The following is a 21,680-nucleotide window of genomic DNA, read 5'->3' on the forward strand; positions in this document are numbered from 1 at the left end:
CCTGGGAATCTAGTTGAAATGCTAAGAACTACAGGAAAAGGGGGAACTTTATAAATTCTTACAAATTATTCTGACTCAAAGAGATTAAAAAAAAAAAAAGACTGATGCTAACTAAATTTGTAACTAACATGAAACCCACATTGTCACCAGCCACACTATACCTCTTACTTGCTGAAAGAAAGGACATCTCAAAGGGCTATACTCTTTCCCCTCTTATTTACAGCTACCCTACTGGCCCATGCACCATCCCTGTTTTCAGTTTTTACTGGGTTTGGTCTAACTTTGGACTGAAGCACCTTGGGCAAAATCTTGGCCCCATTGAAGTCCTTGCTAGTTTATATCTTTATATAAGGGAGGTATAATTATTTATATAACCACTACAGCTAATAATTAAAAAATGCTGGACAAACAAGAAGGTTGAGTGGATCCACCTAGAAGCTAGAAACTGCAAGAAAAGTCCCGAGCGCACTCAGCAGTCGCACCTAGTGTGGACCATTTTCATGCCAAAGATGCCATTTAAAAGATGCGTTACCCACACGGCGCTTATAAGAGCACAGGCGGTTCGGGAGGCAGGGCCTCGCCACTCAGGTGTTTAAGAGACAGATAATCGAGGGCGGTGGGCACCCATCGCCGGGCTACCCGGGGCACTTTCCACCGCTGGAGTCCATCTCCGGGCGCTTCCCAGGCTGCGTTGCACGGAAATGCCGACAAGCTGCATTTGCCCAGGCAGCCCGTTCCCAGCCCACCCGTTTGGGAAAAGGGGTGGGCGGAAACCCCAGGCGTGAACGCCTTCCCTCGAGGGAGTCCCCCGCGCCCGGGGAAGTTCGGCGCGGGGCAGGGAGCCGGGCTGAGGGCAGAGCCCGCCAGGGAAGCGAGCCCGGCGCCGAGCAGCACCGAGGTGCCCCCTCAGGGAGCGCGGGAGCTGGACTCTGCCCCCGGAGGGGAGCGGAGGGGGGGGGGGGTCCTGGCAGCAGGGGGCGGGCAGGACCACACGCGCCCCAGCCTGGCTCACTGACCTGCCGGCGCTACCGCAGCGGCCGCCACCGCCCCGCGATCCGCCCCGCAGAGAGGCGCCGGGCGCTGCTCCTCTGCGCTCTGGCCGCGGCCGGCAGGGAAGTGCGGGGCGGGGAGGCGGAGGCGGAGGCGGGGGCGGGGCTCTCCCTCCCTCCCACCTGCTCCTCCGCTGCCAGGCCCAGCCCCGGGGGCGGGTGTCCCTGCTGAGGGGCCTGCGAAGCCCCGACCCGCTCCCCAAGGAAATCTTCAGACCTGGATCCTGAGAGCTTTGGTCGCCAGCCCCCGAGCTGCGCTATCCCCATAGAGCCCAAGGCCCCTGGCTTCTCCGGGGCAGGGGGGTGACGCCGGGCTTCGGCACAGCTTGGAGCAGGAGGACAGTAAAAGCCCCAGCCCCAGCCCACTTTTGGCCCTGGTTCCCCAGCTTTTCTGGTGTGACTCAGCCCCACACTGCACCGTCTCGCTCGGTGGAGCTGGTGAATGCCGGTCCAATAGCGCTGGAAAGCACACAGTTCTACTACTTGGAGCCCGGCAGTTGTTAAATCTACCCCCTTCCTTGTCCCTCACGGATTTAAGTGTCTAAAGAAAAATTCCAGATCCTGTTGCAAACCCGAGCAGCTGCACAACACAGATGTACCCTGCCCCTGGAACTTGCTGGATCCAGCATTTGTTTTTTTAAAATCCCAAATCCTAAAACAGTTGCCTGCTAATCAGAAGAGTGCAGCTGCTCCTGTTCCACTGTGAAAATCCAAACTCCGATGCATAACACAGATACATAAAGCACTTGGAGTCTGGCCATTTTGGGAGCCCTAAACCCCAAATTGTACCATATAAAAATAGGGGGGTTTTACTAGTTGATGAAACTACAAATGAAATCTTTACACTCCCAAGAATAACTCTTGAGGAGGAGGACTTTGCCTTCTAAATTATAAAGGCAAAATATTGTTTACTCATCCCAGCAGATTTTCTTTTCCAAATTCAGTCTGTGATTCTCCTTTATCAAAAGCTCACGCGGGACGAAACACACAATCAAGTTGTGTTCTGAAAGGCTCTGTCCACGCTTTTCAGGAATAAAGAGAAATGTTTGTGGTTGCTTTTGTATAACAGAAAATCCTCAATCTGGGGATTGTTTAATCACCAGCCCCTTCTAGGTGCTTCAGGTAACTGGATGCTCATTTCCTTGGAGCTGTATCAATGAAAATTATGTTCAGGTGTTTTAGAAAATCTAAATGAGGTGTTTCTACATCCTGCAGGATTTTTAAATAGTTCCAAGGCTCCGCAAATCCATTTCACATAGATCCAGAGAATGGAAATCTCATCTCACTGAAGATGTTCAAAGGCTATGCTGGCAGCCTATGGACCACTGTCTTTGTGTTGTAGGTATGGAAAGTCTTTCCCTGGAATTCTAAATCATGGAAATCCCTTTTCCCGGTGTTCTGTCTTCTGCTAAAATCAGTTTTCAGATTAGTTATCAAACCAGGAAATCCTTGGCCTCAATAATCTGCTCCAGTTGCTTCCACAGGTTTTAAATTCTTCTAAACACATTTCCAGTGAGTGCTTAACTTGCACCTTAAAGGGTTGCCAATTTGCTAATCGCACAAAACGGAACACCTTTTCCCCACCTCTTTTTCTAGGCCTCACCCCACCCAACCCACTCCGTCACTCTCTCTCACCCACCATACTTCCCTCCCTCCCTCCCTCCCTCATTTACACCAGGCTGGGGTGAGTCCCTTTTCGAGTGGGTGTTCCAAACAACCAAAACCCAACTTTGTTCTACGTGAAGAAGAAAAATGACATTGAAAATGTACTTGAGAGAGAGATTTAAGTGCCAAATCTTAAAATAGTTTTTGTGTCAATTTTTCAAGACAGTGCTCTTTAGCTTAGATTAGAGATCAATTTTATGGGCTACTTACATCCAGAATTACTTGCACAAATTCTTATGGAATGGGCTTGGAACCTATATTATTAAACTGAAATGATCTATTTGGGTTAAATCAGGTTATATATTTATACACAAATATTGCCTCAGCATAAAGAGGAAAATACAGAGACAGGAGTAGTGAGGAAACCAAAAAGCAGAGCAATATTTTTTAAAAGTTGTTTCTTGCTGATCCTGTGGATTGTTTAGCTAAAGTGTAGGATTATTCCCCTTTCCAACCCATCGTAAGTAATTAGGATGAAATTCATCTTTTGCAGAGGGGCTATGCATGAATTAAGTACCACCTAAGCCCTATTTGAAGGACTTTAGTGGGATTGCTGTGGTGCATAGGTCTCATCTTGGTGCTCTATACAGTGGTAAATTTCACCCACGGTACATAGTTTATATGCCAAATGATTCAAACACACTTAAATATTATGTTCTTGACACCTGGCCAGCAGTAGTTATCTTTGTTACATATCCCTATTGTACATTAAGTGTTAGTCAGAAAAAAGGGCTTAGTGCCAAACTATTTAAAATTTGTCTAACTCTGTTTAGTCATCCAGGGATCTGGGTGTAGCTGCAAAAAAGAGGTGGGGCATGTCCAAGAGAGGGTCTTCCAGTGTCAGGGGGAAAATCACACTACAGCAATTCAGTGGTGGTGTAAGTGGCCAAAAAAGGCCCCAAGGACTATAATCAGCTCTGCGCAGGTGAACCATTGTCTTCTGCCTCCCCCAGATCCTCCTCCTCCTCACAGCTAGCTCCATGGACTCAGGCTGGAAGAATGCAATTTGCACCACCCTAAAGAGATGAAGCTTTCCCATCATTTTATACTGACCTTTACTGAGTTTTATTAAGTAACTAGATTAGTATAGTTACTATATGTTATACCTGTATCAGTAAAATAGTTTTATATCAAGTGTATCAGTGCAATACATTATTAATGTTTTGCAGTATCTAGCTCTGAATACATGGATTATATTATGTTTTACCATTCTAAAAAATTCCAATCTTGGAATATTTAAATATATATTTTAATTGATTATATGAAAAATACATTTTAATGTAGATCAGATAATGTATCCATTTCACCAATAAGGCAGTCTGTAATGGTCCCATGCTGTCAATGTGACCTTCTCTGTGGTTCCTTTGTATTTTGGCTTGAGCAGCTACAAGAGTTGCTTTGGGTGCTGTGGGTTTAGCTACTCGCCCTTAATGGGTGTTGAATGTTGTACCAGTGAGCAGCTTTCCTGCTAGCCTTCATGAATTGAGCTGTGTAACACTCCTAGCTCATCAGTCTCATTCTTTCATCGTGCTCAGCCACCGTACCTGGGATTTACAGCTGCTTTCTTACATATCCTGTTCAGATTAATCCCATCTTGAATTTACACCCTTAAAAAACACTTTCACAGGAGGGCCAGCATGAGGCTTTTCTGGCACCTCAGTTTAGACCAGTATGTGGAAAATTAAATTCACTGTAGGCCTGTAATTGCTAAGGGACTACTGATGCCTAAACTAGCAACAGCCCAAATCAATGATAATGTGATCCAGAAGTACAGGGAAGCTCATATAGGCAGGGGCACAGTCTGTGGTCTATATATAGTGGGTAAGTGGCCTCTTGATGCTGTGGCCCATAAAGGCATATTGAGCATGGCCTGTGGTGGTATTGTGCAATATGTGATGGGTGAATGGTAGCTAGTGAGCATTTGTACCCATAATGGAAATGTAGTTTTGAATAACATTGGTTAATGAAAGAAGGAATATCAGTTAATACAAACAGCTTCTCCCCATTCATATTCTGAACCAGGGGCTAAAAGGACCATTCTGAACTCAATATTAGAGTTAAGTATAATTATTCTTAACTATATGGTTGTCCTTTTCCTTTTTCCAGCATCAGAATGCTCATGACACTCACACCTCATTCTACCCCAAATCCCCCAACCAATCCAAAAAATCTAAACAAAACAAACTACAAAAAAAGTATCTTAATACATTAAAAAAACCCACCCTACCACAAGCAGAGTTTTGACCCCATAATGGGAGAACATCGTAGGGTGTCCGACTGCAGGAAGTGCACTAGGGACATCACTATTGCTATTAATGTGGAATGCTCTCGGATACTTCAGTGATAGGTGGCACTATAAACCCCTAAGATTAAATAATTTATTAATTCTAACACATTCCATCTTTTTTTCTTTTCACAAGGAAGGTATAATTTTGTTGATTTTGTTATTCAAAATTATTTGCCAAATTATTTACAAATAATTCTTCTTATGCAGCTCATTCACAAGCTGTTCACAGAGACTATTCAGCTTCTAAAGGCTCTCAGTGTGATGAGACAGATGCAGGAGGGCAGGGGGTTCTCTTTTGCTTGGTTTATTGGTTGAGGCAAATCTGGGGTGGGAGCAGGGAAAAATCAGGTTTTTGGTGCAAGTTTTCATGAAAAGAAAATTTGAAGTTTGCCTTCTGTGAATAATCTCCATTATTCTTTTAAAATTAATCTTTTCTAAAAAAAACCAAAACATTCCTGCACTTGAATTTGTTACCTAAAGTATAATGACAGGTTTCAGAGTAACAGCCATGTTAGTCTGTATTCGCAAAAAGAAAAGGAGGACTTGTGGCACCTTAGAGACTAACCAATTTATTTGAGCATAAGCTTTCGTGAGATACAGCTCACTTCATCGGATGCATAGTGTGGAAAGTAGAGAAGATCTTTTTATACACACAGACCATGAAAAAATGGGTGTGTACCACTACAAAAGGTTTTCTCTCCCCCCACCCCACTCTCCTGCTAGTAATAGCTTCTCTAAAGTGATCACTCTCCTTACAATGCGTATGATAATCAAGGTGGGCCATTTCCAGCACAAATCCAGGGTTTGACAAAAACGTCTGAGGGGCGGGGGATAGGGAAAAGCAAGGGGAAATAGGTTACCTTGCATAATGACTTAGCCACTCCCAGTCTCTATTCAAGCCTAAGTTAATTGTACCCAATTTGCAAATGAATTCCAATTCAGCAGTCTCTCGCTGGAGTCTGGATTTGAAGTTTTTCTGTTGTAATATCGCAACTTTCATGTCTGTAATCGCGTGACCAGAGAGATTGAAGTGTTCTCCGACTGGTTTATGAATGTTAAAATTCTTGACGTCTGATTTGTGTCCATTTATTCTTCTACGTAAAAGAATAAATGGACACAAATCAGATGTCAAGATTTATAACATTCATAAACCAGTCGGAGAACACTTCAATCTCTCTGGTCACGCGATTACAGACATGAAAGTTGCGATATTACAACAGAAAAACTTCAAATCCAGACTCCAGCGAGAGACTGCTGAATTGGAATTCATTTGCAAATTGGATACAATTAACTTAGGCTTGAATAGAGACTGGGAGTGGCTAAGTCATTATGCAAGGTAACCTATTTCCCCTTGTTTTTTCCTATCCCTATTCCCCTCCCCCCCTCCCCCGACGTTTTTGTTAAACCCTGGATTTGTGCTGGAAATGGCCCACCTTGATTATCATACACATTGTAAGGAGAGTGATCATTTTAGAGAAGCTATTACCAACAGGAGAGAGTGGGTTTGGGGGGGGGGAGGAAAAGCTGGATTTGTACTGGAAATGGCCCAACTTGATTATCATACACATTGTAAGGAGAGTGATCACTTTAGATAAGCTATTACCAGCAGGAGAGTGGGGTGGGGGGAGAGAAAACCTTTTGTAGTGGTAAACACCCATTTTTTCATGGTTTGTGTGTATAAAAAGATCTTCTGTACTTTCCACAGTATGCATCCGATGAAGTGAGCTGTAGCTCACGAAAGCTTATGCTCAGATAAATTGGTTAGACTCTAAGGTGCCACAAGTACTCCTTTTCTTTTTACCTAAAATACTAATTTTCCATTAATATAAAAAAGAGACACAATCTGAGAAGTTAAGTTTAACAATCTTCTGTTTTAGATAGTCTGAAGTAATACAAATAGCACTAACATATACATTTTGCACTATCCAATCAAATTAAAGAGAACTACATTAATTAAAAATGCAAATGTTCACAGAAGTTGTTTAGTTGCATTCAGCCATCTTATTTAATATACAGAGTAAGTGCTAGTACTGATTTAATATTTAATATGTTCCTTGTTGGGGTGTTCTTCTGGGGGATGGAGGTAGGGTTTTTTGAGACTGTCATCTCTGATAATATGATCCTAAATCTGGGAAAAGTGTAATGCTCTTTTCTTTGCCTGAACAAAATTAGAGAAAGATTATACACAGTTCACAACCCATACTAACGCACATCAGGCATGCAGGGACTGAAAAGTTGGTGCAGCAGAAATACTCTTTGTAATCTCTCTCAAATACATTCAGAGATCATGTCTTCTAAAAATGTTAGTATTGTTATTGTTGGTGAGTTTAAGTATTATTCTTCACTTGTTCTTTTAGATCCAAATCCCAAAGTCTTTACTCATGACCTACTTGGGAAAATCCTTCACTGCCTTCAGTGCGGCTGCAGTTAGGATTTCGGGACTGGGCCTATAGTGAATAAATAGCACATACTGCTACCTTTCTACACCACCTGAGTTTTCTTTGCCTACTTTTTCTTTGTTCTTTAGTGAGTCTATGGGAGAACGTATTATCATTACACAGTCAAGGCACTAGATTTGGGTTTGATTCCTGGCTCTGCCATTCCTTTGGATCTCTCTGGTCCTCAGCTCCCAGTCTGAAATATAAAAACAAGAGTGTTTCAAGGATAAACTAGTTAATAATTATGAGGCTTTCAGATACTACAGTGTTGCGGGCCACTTTGTACCTAGACAAATAAGTGGGACAATCCTGACTAACTGGGGACAGCTCTTGAACAGCTAAACAGTAAATAAGGGATTCAGTTCTACAGCCTTCTCCCGAACAAGACAATCAGTGAAGCAGTGGGAGATTTGCCTGCATCAGAACTGCAGGATTAGGCACTAGCTGGGACATGATCCCATGAGACTGTGTACAGAATGAGCTACAGCAGGTAAGTGTGCTGCTACAATACATTGAGTCTCTTTTTAGAGTATAACAGACTATTACCAAAATGAGACAATAAAACTCTCCTCTTAAATCATAGCCATGAAATAAGATCCACTCCAAATAGCTGGCATTGAGAGTTTTGCTATAGCCATTAAATGTTATATTATGGAACAGGATAACATTTTCATTTCCACTAGGGGGAGTATTACTAAAGCAGTACAATGTGATTTGTGGGCACAAACATCAGCATTTTTCAAGACGGTGTTTTCCTTTTCCACTTCCCTTGTAAAGGTAGAAAAATCTCTCTATTCCTTAGTCATTGCAGGCCAGACCTGTACTCATACTGAAGTCCCTTTGTCAGGGCAGCCATGCGTAATGTTTAGGCCAAAATTTTCAAATCTAACTGTCTAATGGCAAGATGCAACTCAGGGTACCAAGAACAAGATTATGGAACAGAATTTAAAAACAAATACCCAAGGTTCACACACATTTGCGCACACAATTCCTGCCATTGTGCATGCAAATTGAGTATTGTACAAATGCCTCAGTTTATCTAAGTGCTCCTTCTTTGTAACTGAAACAATTGACATGCCTCAACTCCTAGATCTCTTAATTATATCTGTCCTAAAGTTCATTCACTCTTACAATTCTGGCAAAAGGTGAAATAGAGGAGTAATACATATGCCCTAGTCCTGCAAAGCACAAGTGCAGGGGTCTGTCTGTGTGGGTCAGATTATGGGATCATGGCATAAATTTGTCAAAATATGTCTACATAGTGATTTGTATATGCAAAATGTCTTTCACACACAATTATGGTAACTATGACCATAAGTTTTGATCCACAAAGAAGCATATATTTCTACATCTTGTGACTGTTAGCCTTAAAAATGGGGGGGAAAGGGAGGAGAGGGGGGCTTGAGGGGAATTTGGCCTTTTGTATCTTTTAAAAACAACATTTGAAAAAGCAGTTAGTGAAATCCTTCCCAGAATCTCAGCACTTCACTGCAAAACTCTGGAACAATATACCACTAACACACTTGCCTATCAATAAAAAAAATTACTGTTAAATTGAAGATATACCCACATAATTGCAGTCTTAAAGAACAGAACCATGAGATTAAAAATATTTTCCTTACAAGTGGAGATAGAATCTAATATGGATGTTTTGCTACTGAGAAAGTGAAGACTCATAGGCCAAAGGAAGAATGGCTCTTGAGGTGGGATTTTGAGGTAGGTAAGGAGTCCACTAAGTGGAGAGAGACTATTCCAATTAATGCGGCAGTGTAGGAAAACGAGGGGCAGAAGAAAGTTTGATATTTGTGGTGTATGGGGAATGAACTGGATAATAGGAAGAGGAGCTGTCAGGGAGACAAGGACGTGTCCATTGACGGAACAGCCATTCTGGAGCCTGAAATGGACAGGAAGCCTCTGAAGAGATTTCTGAGAAGAAAGTGAGAAAATTTGTTCCAGCATTTCCAGGGATAGGTGCAGTATGTGATATGGTGCAGTTTGGACAGATAGTGAAGAAGGCAGAGAAGAGGTGGGCCAGGCACTGAACCCCAGGAGTGCACACCGTAACAGTGAGAGCCAATGGCAGAAGAGAGCCTGCTGTTAGCTAGAAGAGAGGGGCAGTTAGATAAACAGGAGAAGAAAAAATAATAAATGAGCAAATTTAGGCACAGCTCTGATTTTCATTGCTTTACTTTTCTATTCTATTCAATGCCCCTTTCAGAGTGTACGTTCAGGGCAGAGGGGAGGAAGGAATCTACTTAATACCTTTTTCTCTTTTTTTGAAAATATTTCTCTCCTCCCTCCCCCACATCCCCAACTTCCACATCCTTCAATCACTGGACCTATTTCTCAATTGCTAGTCATAATCTTAACTGCAAAAGATATCACTCAGACAGGGCCAGATTTACTATATTGATGAAAACTATTTCACTAGCAGAGCCCACATTACACTCTGCTGTAATGAGAGTTGACACAGTACAGCTAGAGTAGTTGGAAATTATATACCATGGGCCTGATCCTACAAGTTCCTGAAGGCCCTGGAGCCCTTTGGACTTCAATAGGAGTCAAGGGCATCTCACAGGCTGGGACCTTGTATTTACTCACATTCTTATATTACAAAATGTAAATATCCTCTTTTCCATTATAACAAAGCTTGACAGTATAGTTGCCATGTTGCTAAGGACCTGGGAGCCTGGGTCCAGCTTTTTATTTTTTGCTTTTACTGGTGCATTAACAGTAGTTCTTGGGAATTGGAGGCGTTCCCATGGAAACAGCCTTGATTTGGTGATATAACTTCAAGTTGCTGGTGTTAATCTATGATGTGCTTGTGCTCATTAAAATAAACTCTTACACTCTAGCTTCCATTTAGTCTTCAGACATTTTTTGAGGCAGTTGAATGAGCAGAATCTCTCTTTTCCTTTTGACCAGATCTAGACATGTGCCAAAGAGGAGGTTGAATCAAGGAGGCACATTTACTTTTAACATACTTTATCTTTTCAAATGCAGCTGTGTTCATAAAATCCAAATGTACTTTTACTGCTAATAGTTTTAACTGGCTTTACGTGATTTGAGAACACGGACCTGTAACTATTACATGCTACTAAGGAGCTCATTCTTTACCTACTGTTTTGCAACAACATCATTCATCCCAGGATCTCAACATGCTTTGTATTATAGCAAAAGGTGCTAATGGCTTTTACTTTAGGAGTCACTGACATTTATGAACCCAGGAGGATACTGCGTTAGGATGAGCTGACCCTGGTCACTGGAGGGGCCATACTGAGGGCATGTCTGCACTGGCAGAGTTACAGTGCCGGGAGTTATAGCACCGCTCAGAGAGCGCTGAAGGGAAACCGCTGGTGTGTGTTCACACTGTCAGCTGCCTGCGCAATAGCGTGTTCACACTTGCGGCACTTGCAGCGATATTCAGAGTGTTGCACTCTGGGGAGCTATCCACAGAGCATTTCTTCCTTTTCTGCCACTAAGACTTGTGGGAAGACAGAGGAGGTTGCGGGGCATCCTGGGTCCCGTCCCAATGCATTGCTTTGCATCCCAGCAATCCCTGTGCTTCCCTCCACATTTGGCACCATCTTTCAACGGTTTGTGTACTGCGTGCCCTGCCTCTGCGGTCTTCAGGAATGGATCCCACACTGTTGCCACGCATAGTAGCTATGACACAAGATTGCTTGTGGCATTCACGGAGGTGCTGACCACAGTGGAACACCGCTTTTGGGCTTGGGAAACAAGCACTGAATGGTGGGATCACATCATGATGCACATCTGGGATGATGAGCAGTGGCTGCAGATAAGGATAAAGAAAGCCACATTCATGGGACTGTGTGATGAGCTCGCCCTAGCCTGGCAGCATAAGGACAAGAGAATGAGAGCTGCCCTGCCATTGGAGAAGTGCGTGGTGATTGCACTGTGGAAGCTGGCTACTCCAGACTGCTACCGATTGGTCACTAGCCAGTTTGGAGTGGGAAAGTCGACCGTTGGACTTGTGTTGACGGAAGTGTGCAGGGCTATTAATTGCATCCTTCTGCAAAAGACCATGATTCTCCACAAGGTGGCGGAATCTCCATCCTTACAGGTTTTTAAGACCCAGCTTGACAAAGCCTTGGCTGGGATGATTTAGTTGGTGTTGGTCCTGCTTTGAGCAGGGGATTGGACTAGATGACCTCCTTAGGTCTCTTCCAACACTAATCATCTATGATTCTATCACTCTGGGCAATGTGCATGACACTGCAGATGGCTTTGCAAAAATGGGCTTCCCTAACTGCGGAGGGGTGATAGATGGCACACACATTCCAATTCTGGCACCAGACCACCTACCCCCCGAGGACATTAATCACAAGGGGTATTTCTCAATGGTTCTCAGTGGATCACCGTGAGCATTTCACAGACATTAACACAAGCTGGTCTGGAAAGGCGCATGACACACATCTTTCGGAACACTGGCTTGTTCAGGAAGCTGCATGCAGGGACTTTCTTCCCAGACCAGATCATCACCGGAAGGGGAAGTTGAAATGCCCATTGTGATCCTGGGAGATCCTGCCTACCCCTAATGCCATGGCTTATGAAGCCATATATGGGGCAACTTGACAGCAGCAAGGAGCGGTTCAACAACAGGCTGAGCAAGTGCAGAATGACTGTTGAGTGTGCTTTTGGCCATTTAAAGGCCTGCTGGCACTGCCTATATGGGAAGCTGACCCTGGCCAATGACAATATTTCTATGTTTATAGCCATGTGTTGTACGCACCATAATATTTGTGAAGGGAAGGGTGAAAGCTTCACTCAGGGCTGGACTGCAGAGGCTCAGCGCCTGGAGTTTGAACAGCCAGAGAGCAGGGCTATTAGAGGGGCACAGTGTGGGGCCGTAAGGATCAGGGATGCCTTGAGGCAGCAATTTGCAGCTGAAAGCCACTAATATTTGTTGCGATGCTCGGGAGTGCAGTGCTTGTAATGCTAGGAGGTGACTGGTGCAGACGATGAAATATGAAGGTTTAACATTATTGTCTGTTGCTTCGCAGGGCTCTGTTTGCTTTCAAACCAACACAATTTTTTTATTAAAAAACAACCACCGGCGGAGAGAGTCAAACCCAAAAAACAACCCCTCAGCAGTGAGGAGTATGGGGGAAGGGAAGGTCTCAGGAGGAGGTGGGGTCCTGGGACAACTAAAGATTTGAGTATGTCCAGGGATCATGTCCAACCTTTTCCTCTGGAGTACAGTGCAGCAGGTGCTGTACTTCAGCAGGGCCAAACTGCAGAGGGATGGGTGTTGAGTGCAGTGGGTAGTGGGAGTCCACAGTGCTGGTCTGTGAGGGGGGAGGAGTGGAATGCTGTGGGTAGAGACTGGAGCCAGGAGGTTGATAAAAGTGTGTTGGCGGTGTCTGGGGGGAACATGGGAAAGAGTTTTGAGACAGTGGCTGCAGGGGAGGGCAGGCACGGAGCTGCTCAGTTTGCAGAGCTAGTATCGCCTGAAGCGTGTCTGCCTGGCGCTCCATAACATTTAAGAGCCGCTCCGTGGCTTCTTTCTGGCATGCCACATTCTTGTTTCAGTCCCTCATCTTGCTGTCCCGCTACTCCTTCAATTCCTCCTTCTTGGCCGCGGAGTGCATCATAACCTCACGCAGAAAGTCCTCCTTAGTTCTTCTTGGCCACTTTCTAATTCTGCACAGCCATTCAGCTGCAGATAACAAAGAGGGTCATCTCTGTGAAGTTTAAATGCAACATTTTACAGAAGCAGTATTGTTTGCAACAGAACACTGATTCAGTGATTTAAAACACAGCCAGTACTCACACACCTGTCCACTAACAGGCTGACCCCAGGCAACCACACATGAACCACAAGTCCCCCAAACTGGTGATTAGCCACAGGGGCAGGGTAGATCATGGACGCTGCTGTACACTGGGCACGTGGCTCTTGGGGAGAGCCAGCACTGTAGGAGGGACCTGATAATCATTCCTGTCCCCACACTTTTCACAGGATGTGATCATTATGGAAGATATCTCGCTGCTGAGGGTGAGCAGTGGAGATAATTGAGAGTTTCCTGGAGATCTGAGAGAGATTCCCGGGAAGTGAGGGAGTCAATCAACAGCCTGTTCAGCCACTCAGACTAGGCATGTGGTGGTATGTGCATCACAGAGACACAAGTCTGCTTTCTGCAAACCTCCTGCCCCCAACAACTCGCTTCAGCAATTCCCAAAATCAGATCCACCTACCAGGGGTCTCCTCTCCTGTTTGCGCTTCACCAGCATCTGACAGCTGTGACTGGCTAGCCCCCTCTGGGGTAGAAAAGAGCTCCTGGCTGCATGCATCTCTGACCTCTGAGTCATCCTCTGCCTCTGGGTCCCCCTCCCCCTCCACATCCAAGATGATGAAATTCTCAAAGTTTTTCATAAATCAGAAAAACATTAATTGAAAATGTCAAAACCTGAAACTGTCAAAAAGTCATTTTGTTGGAAAATTACAAACCAGCTCTGCTAATATTTTTTATTGAATCACGTTGTGAGGTCTCCACCTAGTTCTCTCTCAGATGAACCACTATTAACAATGAAATTCAAAATTTACTAGGTGAGCCACAGACATCACCGATTTGGTTGATAATGTACCCTCTCCACCCCTCACACACACACCCCCCCCATAAGAGTCATTTGAAAATTTATTACCTCTACATTAAGATGAGGATGATATGGATCTGTCAAGTGGTGCCATTACCATAGAAACAGATATAAACTGATACAAATATTTCAAAGCAGCCATTTTGACCTTTAGATGGGGTCATTGTTCTTTAGTTTAATGACTATTATTTCAAGACATAAAATGGGATCTTTGAGAATTTGAGGTCACAGCTAAAACAAAGTCTAATAATTTATTTATATAAGTCTAATAATAATTCAAGTATCACTGAAATGTAATAGATTGGTGATATTTCTAGTCAATATCTTGTTCATCGTTATGATCTGTCAGAGTGTATGGGTTACCATAGTCTTCGCTGCCTTGGCAGATACAGAGTTCTGTGTAGGAAGATTTAACATATCAAAAATGTAGACTGGTATCCACTTGGCATAGTTGAGCCTCTTTGCAGTAAGAAGTATGGAAATGCATGCGGGGTGGGGGGGCGGAGGGAGGGGCAAAGAGAAAGAGAGAGAGAGAAATTTCCAAGCTTCAGAGGGGTAGCTGTGTTAGTCTGGATCTGTAAAGCGGCAAAGAGTCCCGTGGCACCTTATAGACTAACAGACGTATTGGAGCATGAGCTTTCATGGGTGAGTACCCACTTCATTGGATGCATGTAGTGGTAATTTCCAGAGGCAGGTATAAATATGCAAGCAAGAAACAGGCTAGGGATAATGAGGTTAGTTCAATCAGGGAGGATGAGGCCCTCTTCTAGCAGGTGACATGTGAACACCAAGGGAGGAGAAACTGCTTTTGTAGTTGGCTAGCCATTCAGTCTTTGTTTAATCCTGAGCTGATGGTGTCAAATTTGCAAATGAACTGAAGCTCAGCAGTTTCTCTTTGAAGTCTGGTCCTGAAGTTTTTTTGCTGCAGGATGGCTACCTTTATATCTGCTATTGTGTGTCCAGGGAGGTTGAAGTGTCCTCCTACAGGTTTTTGTATATTGCCGTTCCTAATATCTGATTTGTGTCCATTTATCCTTTAACGTAGGGCCTGTCCAGTTTGGCCGATGTACATAGCAGAGGGGCATTGCTGGCACATGATGGCATATATTACATTGGTGGACGTGCAGGTGAATGAACCGGTGATGGTGTGGCTGATCTGGTTAGGTCCTGTGATGGTGTCACTGGTGTAGATATGTGGGCAGAGTTGGCATCGCGGTTTGTTGCATGGATTGGTTCCTGAGTTAGAGTTACTATGGTGTGGTATGTAGTTGCTGATGAGAATATGCTTCAGGTTGGCAGGTTGTCTGTGGACGAGGACAGGCCTGCCTCCCAAAGCCTGTGAAAGTGAGGGATTGTTGTCCAGGATGGGTTGTGGATCACTGATGATGCGTTGGAGAGGTTTTAGCTTAGGACTGTGTGTGATGGCCAGTGGAGTTCTGTTGGTTTCTTTCTTGGGCAGGAGGCTTCTGGGTACACGTCTGGCTCTGTTGTTCTGTTTTCTTATTTCCTCATGTGGATATCGTAGTTTTGAGAATGCTTGGTGAAGATCTTGTAGATGTTGGTCTCTGTCTGAGGGGTTGGACCAAATGCGGTTGTACCTCAGCGCTTGGCTGTAGACAATGGATCGTGTGGTGTGTCCGGGGTGGAAGCTGGAGGCATGAAGGTAGGGATAGCAGTCGGTGGGTTTTTGGTATAGGGTGGTGTTAACGTGACCGTCACTTATTTGCACCGTGGTGTCTAGGAAGTGGACCTCCCATGTAGATTGGTCCAGGCTGAGGTTGATGGTGGGGTGGAAGCTGTTGAAATCATGGTGGAATTCTTCCAGGGTTTCCTTCCTATGGGTCCAGATGATGAAGATGTCATCAATGTAGCGTAGCTAGAGAAGGGGCATGAGTGGACGAGAGCTGAGGAAGCATTGTTCCAGGTCAGCCATAAAAATGTTGGCATATTGTGGGGCCACGCGGGTGCCCACAGCGGTGTCACTGGTCTGGAGGTATAGATTGTCACCAAATTTAAAATAATTGTGCGTGAGGATAAAGTCACAGAGCTCAGCAACCAGTTGTGCTGTGGCCTCATCAGGGATACTGTTCCTGACAACTTGTATTCCATCTGCATGTGGGATGTTTGTGTAGAGATCCTCTACATCCATGGTGGCTAGGATGGTGTTTTCTGGAAGATCACCGATGCATTGTAGTTTACTCAGGAAATCAGTGGTGTCACAGAGATAACTGGGAGTTCTGGTGGCGTAAGGTCTGAGTAGAGAGTCCAAATATCCTGACAGTCCTTCAGTGAGAGTACCAATGCCGGTGTGTCCAGGGTTTCTACTACCCAGAGATCTTGGGTAGTAGATAGAATAACCCTGGTCGGGGCTCTAAGGATATGTTGATTTGTTCCAGTGTTAGTGTAGGGATAGGATAGGATAGTTGCTGTATAGGATGCTGATTGGTTTCTTTGATAGTGTATGGCATAATCTCTCACTGTGGTCTGTGTATTATGTAGCTAGCAATGGATTTTTCACCTTCAGTCCATTTGGTATGATGTCCATCTGTTTGCATTTGGAAAGGAAGATGATATCTGTCTGTACTTGTGCAAGTTTCTTCATGAGGTTGATGGATTTCCACTCATACGGCTAAATGCAGTGCCTTGCCTGGTGTCAAACTTCAGAGGGGTAGCCATGTTGGTCTGGATTTGTAAAATCAGCAAAAAGTCCTGTTGCACCTTATAGACTAACAGGCGTATTGGAGCATGAGCTTTCGTGGGTGAGTATCCACGCCATTGGATGCATGTAGTGGAAATTTCCAGAGGCAGGTATAAATATGCAAGAAAGAATCAGGCTAGGGATAATGAAGTTAGTTCAATTAGGGAGGATGAGGCCCTCTTCTAGCAGTTGAGGTGTGAACACCAAGAGAGGAGAAACTGCTTTTGTAGTTGGCTAGCCATTCACAGAAATTTCCAAATCATCCTCTGACTCAGCCATTTAGACGTAGTATCTGCAAAACCTGGAGAAAGTGATCCCAGAACTTGAATGTAGGAAACTGGGCATACCCCCCAGGTCTGAAATTCCTCCAGTAGTGGTAGCATATGCTGGGTTACAGCATCAAGTTCTTTAATGACACCTTTTGAGTGTCAGCTAACACTTGCCAGACAAATGCTGGAACTATACGAGTACCTCCTCCCTGCTCACACCACTTGGCAAATGAAGAACGTTTCAGAGTGCACAGTTGCCTCAAATGCCAGAGAGTCAAGCCACAAAGAGCACAGCTGAATTACTTACGACCAAGTATTTGCTTGTAGTATAAGCTGCCTACACACCAGAATCAACAAGATGATCTAACCATCCCCAAAATTTCCCTACGTGCAATAAAACAACGCAGGGTATGAAGACCACCCGGGTGAATCCCATTGGTACTAAGTTAATTTGGGATAGTCCATATCACTTGCTGGGCAACAGATAGAGCGGCTGATTCATGGTCCAAGCAGCATGCTAATGTTCTACAGCTGCTGACATTTCAGCATTGTAGTATGGACTGTGGCTCTGTCAGTTGGTTTGATTTGATCTCCAGAAAAGGTGTATATGCAACTGCTGTGTAGCTGCTCTTTGTTGCAAGCTTGTGATTGAAACCAGTCCAAAATGGAATCAACTGATTAACAATATCAAATGTCATTTCGTATTGGTAGGACATCACAAGGTAGTAGTCTTAAAAAGACCAAAAAAACCCAAACAAACAAACAAAAAATCCCCACCACCAGGAGAGATCTCAGACCTGTTTATCTACAAATGAACCTAATTTATTTTCTCAAGTGCTTTTTCCATGGCAAGCCAGTTCTGGATATGTTCTAGGTTTTTCATATGCTACATAAGAGACTCTGTTTGCCCGGGGAAAGTGTGTGACTTCTTTCCCATGCTACAATGATATTTCTTGTGATGCTGGACTATTTGCAGACTGTTCTTGAAATACCACTCTAGTCACTGAGTGGAATGTATTCTTTTCATCGGTGGTTTCTACATTCTACATTTCTACATAGATAACTATGTTTTCTTCAGGCTGCTGGAAATCTCACCCATGAAGAACACACCTCCCTGAAGACTACTTCAGATTTTGCAGCACTAATGATAGACTATCTCCAGTCATCATCATTGATGCAGAATCCGTGAAGGTGTAGTATTAAATTAAACTGTGAGAACCAGATCCAGGGTGTAGCTGGGCAGCCAGTCTTATGTGCAGTGATGTGATAATCTTAGAACTGTTAAATACTATGCACTCTGCATTTCAGAGGCACCTTCTTTTAAGGTCTTCTGAAGGATGATATGGCTTTGTATAATATTCTGAAGCTTTCATTTTGGCTATTTCAGACTGAAGGATTGACGAGACATTATACAAAAAACACTTGTTCTTTTGAAAGCTGTTCATCAGGCTCACTTTCCAGGAGAACATCACAAAACACTTGGATGACTTAAGTTCCTGATTCAGACAGCTGGCAGCTTGGATGACATCAGCTAATGGCATTGTACTGCACAGAACAGTGGTAGGCTTGCCTTGTCCATGGGATGAAATTGCAGAATCAGTGTTTGTCAAGGTTCCTCCCCCACTCTGAACTCTAGGGTACAGATGTGGGGACCTGCATGAAAACCTCCTAAGCTTACTTTTACCAGCTTAGGTTAAAACTTCCCCAAGGTACAAATTAATTTTATCCTTTGTGCTTGGAATAACCACTGCCACCACCAAACTCTAACTGGGTTTACTGGGAAACGTAGTTTGGACACGTCTTTCCCCCCAAAATCCTCCCAACCCTTGCACCCCACTTCCTGGGAAAGGTTTGGTAAAAATCCTCACCAATTTGCATAGGTGACCACAGACCCAAACCCTTGGATCTGAGAACAATTTAAAAGCATTCAGTTTTCTTACAAGAAGACTTTTAATAGAAATAGAAGTAACTAGGAGTAAAGGAATCACCCCTGTAAAATCAGGATGGTAGGTACCTTACAGGGTAATTAGATTCAAAACATTGAGAATCCCTCTAGGCAAAACCTTAAGTTACAAAAAAGACACACAGACAGAAATAGTCATTCTATTCAGCACAATTCTTTTCTCAGCCATTTAAAGAAATCATAATCTAACGCATACCTAGCTAGATTACTTACAAAAAGTTCTAAGACTCCATTCCTGTTCTATCCCCGGCAAAGCAGCATACCAACAGACACAGACCCTTTGTTTCTCTCCCTCCTCCCAGCTTTTGAAAGTATCTTGTCTCCTCATTGGTCATTTTGGTCAGGTGCCAGCGAGGTTACCTTTAGCTTCTTAACCCTTTACAGGTGAGAGGATTTTTCCTCTGGCCAGGAGGGATTTTAAAAGGGTTTACCCTTCCCTTTACATTTATGACAGTGTTTTTCTAGACTTGCCTGTAATTTGCTTCTGGAGTAGCTTGCAGTTTCTACATCTGAGAGAAGTACGGTTTTATTCTCTCCAAGCTGCTACAAAGCTACAACATCATTGTCTCTCTCTTCAATCAGCTGATAAAATGAAATGACAAAAGGTGACTATTGTTGCAGTGTAACCAGATAGTTTTGATTTAAGATTCATTTTACTCAAGTAGAAAGAAAGGCATGGTAAGTGACGATTGCCAAGGGTGCAGTTTAAGTCTTTCACGGGTATTCTGGACAATAACATGTGATTTCCTGTTTGGAGAGCTGCCTCCCTTAGATGGTTGCTCTCTCAAAATGTTTCTATTTTTCCTCAAGCAAACAAACAACAACAGGACCAAGCACTGGAGAACATGCTCCTTCTGGTGGCTATAGAAGCAGGTGAACATGATTGAATCTGATCAAATTCAGTGTCTTTCCTGAGTTAAACTCTAACATGCCAAATTCAACTTGCTTGAGTAGTTCTGAAAGCAATCCCTGTGATAGGAGTATTAGATGATTTGCAAAACTAGAAAAACTCATTCAGCAGCCACCAATACAGTTCATCTCTCCTGGCTTCTGCTGCCAGCATCACAGAATTCTGTCCAGCACTAGCAGCTTTTGACAGTTTTGCATTCTTTTGCTTTTATTGTGAAATAACACAGTTTTCAAAGTTTGAGAGCTTTTTCCTCCTTGATGTACGGTTTAAGCAGCTTGTATCGTCAATGTCTTTCTACTGTAACTTTCCTGTAAAGGTAAGATTCCCAAAGCATGTTGTTAGCATTACCACCACACTTTCCATTTTGTACAAATATACAGACATATCTAACATAATTTGTGCTTAATTACTTTCAGAATTGTCATTTTTGTTTAGTGAGCACTTTAACTGAAGCCCACTGTTTTGTCCTCTCTAATACTAACCTGTGCATAAGCATCACTGAATTAAAAAGCTAGTTTCTAGAATATTTCAAAGACTAGTACTGCATGCATAGACAATTACAAATTAAAATTAAATTAAAACCTTCTACCAGGCAGACTAGATGCTATGTTGTATGTAGCAAAGCATTACATTAGGAATTCATGTACGTTTATATCTACCCATTATGCAGTACAAACTCTGGGCATGCAATTTACTGCTACTGGTTCACAACCTTCAGTGTGAGACTGATCTGCTCAGTAAATTTCAATTTAAAATATAGAAAATTATAATCATTTGTGAGATGCTTTGACAATTAAGAATGTGATGTGAATATATTTCACATTAGTATATTGCTAAATGTTGATATTTGCCACTTTGCTATATGTTAAGCAGCTTAATTATTTCTCAAAATACTTGCCTATGCAAAACCAATAAAAATCTTTTAATACATTGTCCTTTGGTAGCTGTGATCACTTAACACCATATTAAGATGTTGAAATTAACTTCAGGAGTAAGAACTGTAGTCAGTCATGTTGCAGTGTTTCTGAAACTGTGCAAAAAACTATTTTCTCATTTTGGTACCATCATTTCACCTCACCTACAGGCTTACAGCACCATTGGAAAGCTCCACATCATACCTCATCTAAATGTACATAAAATAAGCTTTCAAATGATATATGCTGTGGTTGTGTGTGGGTACATTTAACTCCAAAACTATGGCCCTTTTTGGAGAATTGCAGCATGCCTGTACCTGAATAAGTACCTATGAGTTTGGCCTATGATGAATAAATTTTTAAAAAATAAAGCCTAACTTTATTAAATAAAGCCTAACTAACTATGCTACAATATCTGGGGCCATTTTGGAGAGAAAAATGCCCCAGTGTGTGTGCAAAAAGTCAGAGGACATGCTTAGGTGAATATGAATGGGATACAGAGCCTTTCACCTCTTGGTCAACGCTTCAAATCCAGTTCATAGTTATCCTCAGATAGCTGTAAGTGGCCTATCTGAAGTGAATTGTTGGTAGAGCTGGTGGCAAAATGAGAAGTTTTTGTGGAAGTTTTCAAGATGTTAAAAGTTGTTTTTGTTTCAACGCTTCAAAAGATACTTTACTTTGAAAAAGAGTTTCCACAAATGCTAGTTTCCAAACTTTCAAAAAATTTTAAAGATCCAAGAATGCAGAACATTTTTCATGAGAAATGAAAATAACATGGACAAGTCACAGACAAAATTAGAAATAAAAAAAGCCAGTTTTCAGGAAAAAAATACTTTGAAAGTTTTCTGCCAAGTGGTCTCTCTAGCCAC

The 21,680-nt window shown here is 43.1% G+C and overlaps 2 protein-coding genes across 6 annotated transcripts in view; one reads left to right on the forward strand and one right to left on the reverse strand.

Moving 5' to 3' along the window:
• The window catches only part of WIPF3 (WAS/WASL interacting protein family member 3), a 60,157-nt gene extending 59,033 nt beyond the window's left edge, over positions 1-1,124 (reverse strand). For 2 of the 5 annotated variants that reach the window (XM_073333592.2, XM_073333587.2), the window contains exon 1: positions 1,017-1,124. The gene's annotated coding sequence lies outside the window, so the exon portion shown is untranslated. Of the gene's footprint in view, positions 1-482; positions 908-1,016 lie in introns of those variants that run through there. The other 3 variants (XM_073333588.2, XM_073333591.2, XM_073333590.2) reach the window with 3 other exon arrangements.
• SCRN1 (secernin 1) overlaps positions 1-18,688 on the forward strand; it is a 144,137-nt gene extending 125,449 nt beyond the window's left edge. The window contains exon 9 of the mRNA XM_073333594.2: positions 18,412-18,688. The gene's annotated coding sequence lies outside the window, so the exon portion shown is untranslated. The remainder of the gene's footprint in view (positions 1-18,411) is intronic.
• The last annotated feature ends 2,992 nt before the right edge of the window (positions 18,689-21,680 follow it).

This window comes from Lepidochelys kempii, chromosome 2, assembly GCF_965140285.1.
Source record: "Lepidochelys kempii isolate rLepKem1 chromosome 2, rLepKem1.hap1, whole genome shotgun sequence".
NCBI lineage: Eukaryota > Metazoa > Chordata > Testudines > Cheloniidae > Lepidochelys > Lepidochelys kempii.